The 10,937-nt window shown below is 43.7% G+C and overlaps 5 non-coding genes across 5 annotated transcripts; all 5 read right to left on the reverse strand.

Moving 5' to 3' along the window:
- Window positions 1-1,054: 1,054 nt before the first annotated feature.
- Window positions 1,055-1,136, reverse strand: TRNAS-UGA. Its single transcript has one exon. It is a non-coding gene; the product is annotated as a tRNA-Ser (tRNA).
- A 2,026-nt stretch (window positions 1,137-3,162) lies between these two features.
- On the reverse strand, window positions 3,163-3,247 carry TRNAY-GUA. The gene is given in 2 exon segments: window positions 3,163-3,198; window positions 3,211-3,247. It is a non-coding gene; the product is annotated as a tRNA-Tyr (tRNA).
- Window positions 3,248-3,438: 191 nt separating this feature from the next.
- On the reverse strand, window positions 3,439-3,510 carry TRNAE-UUC. Its single transcript has one exon. It is a non-coding gene; the product is annotated as a tRNA-Glu (tRNA).
- A 2,536-nt stretch (window positions 3,511-6,046) lies between these two features.
- On the reverse strand, window positions 6,047-6,128 carry TRNAS-UGA. The gene has a single exon. It is a non-coding gene; the product is annotated as a tRNA-Ser (tRNA).
- Window positions 6,129-10,453: 4,325 nt separating this feature from the next.
- On the reverse strand, window positions 10,454-10,535 carry TRNAS-AGA. Its single transcript has one exon. It is a non-coding gene; the product is annotated as a tRNA-Ser (tRNA).
- Between the last annotated feature and the right edge of the window lie 402 nt (window positions 10,536-10,937).

The following is a 10,937-nucleotide window of genomic DNA, read 5'->3' on the forward strand; positions in this document are numbered from 1 at the left end:
TAGGAATTATAAGGAGACATGAAGTACCGTGAGGTCGGACAGGTCAGGCTGTGGTAATGTGCTGCTGTGGAGAGTGTAAACAAATGCTGCTGCTCATTAGCCACAGCTCACCCTCCTCTCATGTCTCCTCATCATCTCCTTTCCCACAGAGATTCACCTATATTTAGGATCATGATTCCTGACAAGTAGAGCAGAGAGGAGGATGAGGCAGCTCTTTACAAACCACCTGGCCAAGTCAAAGAATTAGATGATCTACTACTTGAGGAAATGGCTAAAATGACATTGAAAGGGAAAGTTATCATTATGGGAGACTTTAATCTTCCTGATGTTAACTGGAAAACCGAAATAGCTAGTTCTGCCAAGAGTACAGATATTCTAAATTCCCTACTGGGATTATCTCTACAGCAAGTAGTTGAGGAGCCAACCTGGAAGGAGGCCATTTTAGATTTAGTATTCACAAATGGGAATTTGGTATCTGATATTGCTGTGGGGGAAAGCTTGGGATCTAGTGATCACCAGTCAGTGTGGTTTACTATAAGTACAGTGACTGAGTCACACCACACAAGAACAAAAGTTTTAGATTTTAGAAAAACTGACTTTTCTAAAATTAGACTAGTGGTATACGAGTCCCTATCAGATTGGAACAGTTTCAATGGAGTCCAGGAGAAATGGGACTACTTAAAAGTGGCACTATTGAAGGCAACAGATTATTGCATTAGGCTTGTCAGTAAAAGCCAAAAAAAGGAAGAGACCACTGTGGTACTCAGCAGAAGTGGCCAAAATCATTAAAAACAAAAAACGTGATTTATTGTTTATGTCCCCAACTGGAAGTTTATTCCTATATTCTGTGAGTTTAGAACTTTAGCTGAATCTCTGTAGGAATTTACTTCTTTAGGAGATATGAAGTACAGAGAGGACGGACAGGACAGGCTATGGTAATCTAGTTTTTTCATTGGCACAGGAAAAAAGTTGCCTATTTTATGGACTGTCCAGAAATTTCTGGATGGCTGGCAACCTTGATCCCCATTTTTTAGTTTTGTGTGTAAATAAAAATCGTAGTCGGCAGGATTTGAACCTGTGCAGGGAGACCCCAATGGATTTCAAGTCCATCGCCTTAACCACTCGGCCACGACTACCAGCTGTGACATAATATTGCCACGTTGTGGTATCGGCAGCTGATTACCTAGACACTGCAGTCACTACCTTGAGATGTGGTTGTTGTTACCCACTCTCAGCGTTCGACCCCACAATACAACCAAATGAGAAGATGGTGGAATAAATTTACTATAGTGTTTATATTTGTTTTTAGGTGTAAAAATGCTGTTTTAGAAAGTCTTATTTTTTTGTCACTTTTACTATCAAAATTGTGCTTGTTTTGAAGGCTTTTGTGCCTCTTGCCACTATTTTGAAGTATTAGACTAATTTAGAAGTTTCAGACTATTTTTTTACCTGAATTTGTCACAAAAACAGTCTAATTTCTACTCCAGGCCTGGTGTACTTTTCTTTGTCAGTTTTGAATGATAAAGTGTGACATTTAATGCAAAAAAAATACGCATTTTACCATGGAAAAATGACAAAGGGAGATGTGCAACTTTTTTCATGCGCATACTAATTTGACCAGTCTTAGTGAATCGAAACCTGTCTAACTATAAAACCACCAGAGGTCAGACTAATAGCAATACACAGAGTCTAATACATCAACGGCTGTGTGACTTTAATAAATACTTGTCTAAAGAAAGTTAGATGAAGAAAATGTGCCTGTCTAATTTTATTTATAAAAACAGGCGAGCTTGATAATTGTGCCACAGTGATCCTCCACATGCTGGGGCACATTTATCAAGCTCGTCTGCTTTTATAAATAAAATTAGACAGGCAAATTTTCTTCATCTCTCTTTCTTTTGCCAAGTATTTCAAAAAAGTTGCACAGCACTTCATGAATTAGATGTATTGGCATTAGTCTGACCTCTGGTGGTTCTTTTTCAATATGGCAGGTTCATATTCACTAAGATCGGTCTAATTAGCATGCACATTAAAAAATGTGGCGCTGGTGAGCTGAAAGTAGGTGCACGTCTCCATGAAAGTGCGACTTGTTTAGGCAAAATGTGGTGCAACTCAGTACTCAAAACTGACGAGGAGAAGTAGGCCAGCCCTGGAGTGGAGCAGAAATTTGACAGTTTTTGTGTCTAATTCAGGTGCAAAAAAGGTCCACCTACATAAATAAGTCAGAAAATAGACGCAAAAGTTAGAAAACTTCTGAAATAGTCAAAAAAATCAAAACAGGCGAATGAGGTGCAAAAGCCTCTAAAAAAAAAGCACATTTTTTTCATAAGTAAATGTGACTAAAAGATGACTGTCTAAAACTGTATTTTTATGCCAAAAAACAGGTGCAAACACTACAGTAAATGTGCCCCACTGATCCCAACTACATGAGGTCCTGCCCCGATTCCATCCTATACCGCAGGATACACGTCGGCGATCTCTCCTGATCTCTCTGTGAGCATGTCAAGTCACATCAGCACAATGGGAGAGGGGGACAGACTTCTCCCACACATTGTCTCTTCCCCGATATGTGAAAGTCAGGCCAGACACACACATCATGTGTCAGTGAGAGGTCCCGTTCTGACCGCCGCTCCTCTGACAGGATCGCTCAGAATTAGGGCTGATGCACACAACTGTTGGATGTTTTGAAGTCTGCAATTTACATATCTGCAAAACATGGATACCGGCTGTGTGCATTCTGTATTTTGTGGAACGGTCGGCTCCTAATAGAACAGTCCTATCCTTGTCCATAATGTGGACAATAATAGGACATGTTCTATTTTTTGGGGGACATATTTCCATTTTATATGTTGCCCCTTTTCCTACTCAAAGGAATTGCATTAATACTTCACAACAATTTCTTTCCTTCAGTGACACCTTGTTTCAGGAGACACGGGGCTGTGCGATAGGGACAAGAGTAGCACCAAGTTATGCAAATCTCTTCATGGGCGGCTTTGAACTTGTCCACATTGCACAGTCCCAGAAATTCTCCCCTCTGATCGTTTAATATAAAAGATTTCTAGACGACCCGTTCATCATTTGGAGAGGGTAAGAAAACGAAGCATGGGGATGAAATTATTATGTGGTCGAATGCCAAAAAAATCATTATGATTAAAAGAGAAGTCCTTCGAGCCGGAATTGAACCAGCGACCTAAGGATGTCTGCATTCCTCTACAGTCCTCCGCTCTACCAGCTGAGCTATCGAAGGCTTGCATGCGGCAGTTAACCTGTTGTTCACACCACTGAAATGTCCTATGTGTCCATAGAACACGTATGTAGTATCCATGAACCTGCAAAACGGACTGATAGGAGGTATTACAATGGTGATAAAACTGTGAGACTTCACCAATATCCAGATATAATAGAAGGTTTAGAGGGAAAGAAACAAAAGAACTCAACTTCCCATACCGGGAGTCGAACCCGGGCCGCCTGGGTGAAAACCAGGAATCCTATCCGCTAGACCATATGGGAGTTATAGAGACAACTCACTCTTCAGATTCCATCATCACCAGGGCTCGCGCTTGTTTTAGAGGCTTTTGCATGCAGCCCTCCGTTCATTTCCCCGCTCTGTACTCATTGTAGGTGCGGGTCCCAGAGGTGGGACCCGCACCTGTCACACAATGGGGCATATCCTAGCAATATGCCCCCATTGTCTGTCTGTGATGGGAATACCCCTTTAAGTATTTTTATGTTTTTTAATTCCTGGAGAACCCCTTTAATAATATACTTTGTGGTGCCACACAATGTAAATAGCAACATACGGAGCACAAATAATACCACCACACAGTAAGCAGATAACACCTGCACACATAATAACAGTTCTATACAATGGATAATAAGATCGGAAAGTGAAGATGCATAGAGCAGAGTGGTGTCCAGGAGAAGTCATCATGGTGGTCTTCTAGAACCTTGCATTCACTGACCACTCCGAAACTGCTCTATAACTTAGCTCTGCCATCCATGTGAACTTGATGGGAATAGGATTCAGGAACAGGGAACTCCATCTAGAACAGACACCAAGAGATACAACAAACCTCATCCTAGAAGAACCTTTGGCTCTGAGGCGACCCAATTCCTAAACACAGCAATCACCATCAGGGCTGCCATATAGAATTTTTTTTTTTTATGGACAACTTCTCCCAAAATCACAGACAGCAAACATTTTTTATGGACATATTAGAAAACCATAATGAATGATAAAAATTATTAGTAATAAATGTCTATAGCTCAATATACTGATAACCTCATTACCAGCATTTACTGTGAGATATAAAATGCTGATAATTCCACCAAAATATTCTAGTCATATACATTCCTGATCAAAAGTTTAAGACCACTTGAAAAATGGCAAAAAATCATTTTTAGCATTGCTGGATCTTAACAAGGTTCCAAGTAGAGCTTCAACATGCAACAAGAAGAAATGGGAGTGAGACAAAACATTCTTTGAACATTCAATTTAATGAAAACAACGAATAAACTGAAACAGGCTGTTTTTCAGCTGATCAAAAGTTTAGGACCACATGCCTTTAAAAGGCCAAATCTGTGCAAAATGTCCATTGTCATTTTCTGTCAGGTAGTCACACGTTGTGATGGCAAAGGCAAAAAAACTCTCCCTTTTTGAACGTGGCCGGGTTGTTGAACTGCATAAGCAGGGTCTCTCACAGCGCTCCATCGCTGCTGAGGTGGGACGCAGTAAGACAGTCATTTGGAATTTCTTAAATGATCCTGAGGGTTATGGAACAAAAAAGTCAAGTGGAAGACCCCAAAATTTTTTATCAGCACTGAGCCGGAGGATCCAATTGGCTGTCCGTCAGGAAACTGGACGATCCTCGACCCAAATTAAGGCCCTTACTGGTGCTGACTGCAACCCCATAACCATCAGACGGCATCTGAGACTGAAGGGCTTCAAAAACAAAAAACGTCTTCAAAGACCTCGTCTCCTTGAACGCCACAGAACTGCTCGTTTGGACTTTGCAAGAGAGCACCAAACATGGGACATTCAAAGGTGGAAGAAAGTTTTATTCTCTGATGTGAAAAAATTTAACCTTGATGGTCCTGATGGTTTCCAACGTTACTGGCATGACAAGCAGATCCCACCTGAGATGTTTTCTACGCGCCACAGTGGAGGGGGCGCCATAATGGTCTGGGGTGCTTTTTCCTTCAGTGGAACAATGGAGCTTCAGAAAGTGCAGGGGCGTCAAACGGCCGCTGGCTATGTCCAGATGTTGCAGAGAGCATTCCTCATGACTGAGGGCCCTCGTCTGTGTGGTAACGACTGGGTTTTTCAACAGGACAACGCTACAGTACACAATGTCCGCAGGACAAGGGACTTCTTCCAGGAGAATAAAATCACTCTTTTGGCTCATCCTGCGTGTTCCCCTGATCTAAATCAAAATGAGAACCTTTGGGGATGGATGGCAAGGGAAGTTTACAAAAATGGATAACAGTTCCAGACAGTAGATGGCTTCGTGCGGCCGTCTTTACCACTTGGAGAAATGTTCCCACTCACCTAATGGAAACGCTTGCATCAAGCATTACGAAACAAATTTTTGAAGTGATTAACAATTACGGCGGAGCTACTCATTACTGAGTTCATGTTTGGAAGTTGGATTTCTGTTTTTGGTGGGGGGTTAGGGTTTTTTGGAGGTGTGGTCCTAAACTTTTGATCAGCTGAAAAACAGCCTGTTTCAGTTTATTCGTTGTTTTCATTAAATTGAATGCTCAAAAAATGTTTTGTATCACTCCCATTTCTTCTTGTTGCATGTTGAAACTCTACTTGGAACCTTGTTAAGATCCAGCCATGCTAAATATGATTTTTTTTGCCATTTTTCAAGTGGTCTTAAACTTTTGATCAGGACTGTATCACCAGCCTTAAAAAAATCATGAACACATCTAGTTTTTTTCATGGGTACAGGAAAAAAGTTGCCTATTTTATGGACTGTCCAGAAATTTCTGGATGGCTGGCAACCTTGATCACCATTTTTTAGTTTTGTGTGAAAATAAAAATCGTAGTCGGCAGGATTTGAACCTGCGCGGGGAGACCCCAATGGATTTCAAGTCCATCGCCTTAACCACTCGGCCACGACTACCTGCTGTGACATAATGTTGCCAGGATGTGGTATCAGCACACTGTAGTCACTACCCTGAGATGTGGTTGTTGTTACCCACTCTCAGCCTTCGACCCCACAATACAACCAAATGAGAAGATGGTGGAATAAATTTACTATAGTGTTTATATTTGTTTTTCGGTGTAAAAATGCTGTTTTAGACAGTCTTTTTTTTTGTCACATTTACTATTAAAATTGTGCTTGTTTTGATTTAGGGGATTTAAAACTGTGGTCCTATGATCACCCATATAATATATAGTAAAGCTGAGCAGAGCTGGCGCTATAGCCTGTAGTCAACTCTGCCATTGTCCCTGAACTTAGCTCTGGATAATCCTTTATCTGCTGCCGGTAAGTGAGGTACCGTAATTACCTGAATAGAAGAGCCGCATTAGTAAGTTGGTTGGGAGGGTGTCCTTAGAATAAGGCCTCAGGCACACGACAGTTTTTTTTTGCGGTCCTCACAAACGGGTTCCGTTGTTCCGTGATCCGTGTCCATTTTTCCTTCCGTGGGTCTTCCTTGATTTTTGGAGGATCCACGGACATGAAGAAAAAAGTCGTTTTGGTGTCTGCCTGGCCGTGCGGAGGCAAACGGATCCATCCTGACTTACAATGCAAGTCAATGGGGACGGATCCGTTTGACGTTGACACAATATGGTGCAATTGCAAACGGATCCGTCCCCCATTGACTTTCAATGTAAAGTCAGGAGTCCCTATTATACCATCGGATCGGAGTTTTCTCCAATCCGATGGTATATTTTAACTTGAAGCGTCCCCATCACCATGGGAACGCCTCTATGTTAGAATATACCATCGGATTTGAGTTACATCGTGAAAACTCATATCCGACAGTATATTCTAACACAGAGGCGATGGGGACGCTTCAAGTTAGAATATACTATGAACTGTGTACATGACTGCCCCCTGCTGCCTGGCAGCACCTGATCTCTTACAGGGGGCTGTGATCAGCACAATTAACCCCTCAGGTGCCGCACCTGAAGGGGTTAATTGTGCGTATCATAGCCCCCTGTAAGAGATCAGGGGCTGCCAGGCAGCAGTGGGCAGACCCCCCTCCCTCCCCAGTTTGAATATCATTGGTGGCCAGTGTGCGGCCCCCCCGGCCCCCCCTCCCTCCCTCTATTGTATTATCATTGGTGGCCAGTGTGCAGCCCCCCCGGCCCCCCCTCCCTCCCTCTATTGTATTATCATTGGTGGCCAATGTGCGGCCCCCCCCTCTCTCCCTATATTGTATTATCATTGGTGGCCAGTGTGCGCCCCCCCTCTATTGTATTAATATCATTGGTGGCCAGTGTGCGGCCTCCCCTCTCCCCCCCCCCCGATCATTGGTGGCAGCGGAGAGTTCCGATCGGAGTCCCAGTTTAATCGCTGGGGCTCCGATCGGTAACCATGGCAACCTAGGACGCTACTGCAGTCCTGGTTGCCATGGTTACTTAGCAATATTAGAAGCATCATACTTACCTGCTGCGCTGTCTGTGACCGGCCGGGAGCTCCTCCTACTGGTAAGTGACAGGTCTGTGCTATAAGCAATGCGCCGCACAGACCTTTCACTTACCAGTAGGAGGAGCGCCCGGCCGGTCACAGACAGCGCAGCAGGTAAGTATGATGCTTCTAATATTGCTAAGTAACCATGGCAACCAGGACTGCAGTAGCGTCCTGGTTGTCATGGTTACCGATCGGAGCCCCAGCGATTAAACTGGGACTCCGATCGGAACTCTCCGCTGCCACCAATGAGCGGGGGGGGGGGGAGAGGGGAGGCCGCACACTGGCCACCAATGATATTTATACAATAGAGGGGGGGCGCACACTGGCCACCAATGATAATACAATAGAGGGAGGGAGGGGGGGCCGCACATTGGCCACCAATGATAATACAATAGAGGGAGGGGGGCCGGGGGGGCCGCACACTGGCCACCAATGAAATTAAAACTGGGGAGGGAGGGAGGTCTGCCCCCTGCTTCCTGGCGGCCCCTGATCTCTTAATGGGGGCTATGATACTCACAATTAACCCCTTCAGGTGCGGCACCTGAGGGGTTAATTGTGCGGATCACAGCCCCCTGTAAGAGATCGGGTGCTGCCAGGCAGCAGGGGGCAGTCATGTACACAGTTCGTAGTATATTCGAACTAGAAGTGTCCCCATCACTATGGGAACGCCTCTGTGTTAGAATATACTGTCGGATTTGAGTTTTCACGAAGTGAAAACTCAGCTCTGAAAAAGCTTTTATGCAGACGGATCTTCGGATCCGTCTGTGTGAAAGTAGCCTACGGACACGGATCACGGACGCGGATTCCAATCTTCTGTGCATCCCTGTTTTTTCACTGACCCATTGACTTGAATGGGTCCGTGAACCGTTGTCCGTCAAAAAAATAGGACAGGTCTTATTTTTTTGACGGACAGGATACACGGATCACGGAGGCGGATGACAAACGGTGCATTTTCCGAGTTTTCAACGGACCCATTGAAAGTCAATGGGTCCGCAGAAAATCACGGAAAACGGAACAACGGCCATGGATGCACACAAGGTCATGTGCATGAGGCCTAAACAAAATTAAATTGTGATTTTATATCCATCTGCTTATTCCAGAGTCTAGAGATTTTTATGCAGTCTAATGCAAAAAAAAAAGCATTTTCGAGCCGGAATTAAACCAGTGGCCTAAGGATGTCTGTACTCCTCTCCAGTCCTCCGCTCTACCAGCTGAGATATCGAAGGCTTGCATGCTGCCATTAAGGTGTTGTTTTCACCACTGGTACGTCCTACGTGTCCACAAAACAAGTATGTAGTATCTATGAACCTGCAAACTGACCGACAAGAAGTATTACAATGTAATACTTACGATAGAAGGTTTAGAGGGAAAGAAACTCCTCAGATACTAATGTCACCAAGAATCACACTGATTGGTGCCCTAGGTGTTCCCTATATGGTGTATCGTCATAGTGAGTGGAAAAGGATTCCAGTGGCAACATGTGAAGATCTAGCGAACTCCATGCCCAAAAGAGGAAGGCAGTGCTGAAAAAAAGGGTGGCCACCTTGGGCAAAAATTGCCATTTTTACTTAGGGGTGTACTCACTTTTGTTGCCAGCAGTATAGACATTACTGGCGGTGTGTTCTGTTATTTTGAGGGCACACCAAATTTACACTGTTATACAAGCTGTACACTGACTACTTTACATTGTATAAAAGTGTCAAAAGTGAAAAGATATAAGAAAATATTTACAAAAATGAGAGGGGTGTACTCACTTTTATACATCCATATACTGTGTACAGGTAGGTTTCGGTAGTCACTCTGCTGCCTGCCATCCACCACCTCTCATCTCCTGCCACCACTTATGTGCATGTAACTTATTCACCTTACCATTGGTACGTCCTATGTGTCCAAAGAACACGTATGTGGTATCCATGAACCTTCAAAACTGACAGGAATTTATTACAATGGTGATAAAACTGTGACAAGTCACCAATGTCCTGACAATAGAAGGTTTAGAGGGAAACAATCAAAAGAACTCAACTTCTCATACCAATGGTCAAACCCTGGCAAAAATCAGAAATGCTAACTGCTAGACCATATTGGGGTGATATGACCTTTCACTAAGGCTACATGCACACGACCGTTGTGCGTTTTGCGGTCCGCAAATTGCGGATCCGCAAAACTCGGATGGCGTCCATGTGCGTAACGCAAATTGCGGAATGGCACGGACAGCCTTTAAAATAACTGCCTAAAAAAAAGTGCAGCATCTGAAGGTGCCCTTACTCTCTCCCTTCTGATCTATATAATGGTGGCTGCCATTTTCAGCAATTCGTACAAAACAAATGCAAAAAGATTCAGATTTGCAGAAATAAAAAAAAGTTTGGGGAAATTCAGAATCTGCTGAATCGATTCACAAATCTCCACTGTCTAGCTATTTCAGAACTACAACTCCCAACATTCTCTGTCAGGCAGTGTTATAGTATGGGATACTTAGAGATGCATTATGTAAGGAACGTTTACTGTCTGTGATGCTACGAATTTGACACTGTCATTTTGGGGGACTGTTTTTGAAGCAGTAGATCATTAGGATAAGGTTTGTGGAAAGGATGTCCTGGAAAGTGAAGATGTCTGGGAAGCAAGCTACAGAGCTGAGTCGTGTCAAGGAGAAGTTATCATGGTGGTCTTCTAGAATCCTGTACTCACTGACCACTCAGAAACTGCTCTATCATCCATGTCAAGTTGATGGGACTATGACTCAAAAACAAGGGGGATGCTAAAGACAGAGATCACAATATTAGTTTTGTGTGTAAATAAAAATCAACAATCGTAGTCGGCAGGATTTAAACCTGCGCGGGGAGACCCCAATGGATTTCTAGTCCATCGCCTTAACCACTCGGCCACGACTACCAGACATGACATGTGTAGCTTTCCCGAGATTGTGGTGTCAGCAGCTGAGTATCTAGATATTTCAGTCACTGTATTGAAATACGGTGCACGCGCAGAGAAGCCATGAAGCCAGGCGATGTACTCCCAGCCTCACCAGGCAGGAAACATAGAGGAGACAATGCGCGCCTTCACGAGAACAGCGGCAGAAACAAGATGACGTGGACACAATTCTGAAATGTTCATCGAGGGGAAGAGGGTGCGGCAAGCTGGACTTACAGCACTGAAAATCCTGCCTCCTTGACTTCAAAGTGGTAATTTGTGTACGGTGGTATTGTGGAATAAAGTGATTTTTTTGAATCAACCAGGCAACAAATAGCAAAATTAGGACCACCTCGGGAACTACCTGATAGAATAGAAAAAATA

The sequence above is a fragment of the Bufo bufo genome, chromosome 4, assembly GCF_905171765.1.
Source record: "Bufo bufo chromosome 4, aBufBuf1.1, whole genome shotgun sequence".
NCBI classification, from domain to species: domain Eukaryota; kingdom Metazoa; phylum Chordata; class Amphibia; order Anura; family Bufonidae; genus Bufo; species Bufo bufo.